Genomic DNA, 309 nt, shown 5'->3' on the forward strand with positions numbered 1-309 from the left:
CTGGTTCCAGAGCGATGGTGCACTGACACAGAAGGCTCTGTCACCAAATGTCAGGAGCCTGGATTTAGGGACAGCAAGCAAGTCCTTGTCAGAGGACCGCAGAGACCGTGACTGAGTGTATGGGTGGAGCAGATCTGTTAGGTACTGAGGTGCAGGTCCATGGAGAGATTTGTATGTCAGTACTAGAATTTTATATTTGATCGGGACTTAATTGGACAGTGTAGCTTCTTCAGGATGGGAGTGATGTGAAGTCCAGGTTTTGTGGGGGTGAGCATCCTAGTCGCAGAGTTCTGGACATACTGAAGTCTG

The sequence above is a fragment of the Etheostoma spectabile genome, chromosome 8, assembly GCF_008692095.1.
Source record: "Etheostoma spectabile isolate EspeVRDwgs_2016 chromosome 8, UIUC_Espe_1.0, whole genome shotgun sequence".
NCBI classification, from domain to species: domain Eukaryota; kingdom Metazoa; phylum Chordata; class Actinopteri; order Perciformes; family Percidae; genus Etheostoma; species Etheostoma spectabile.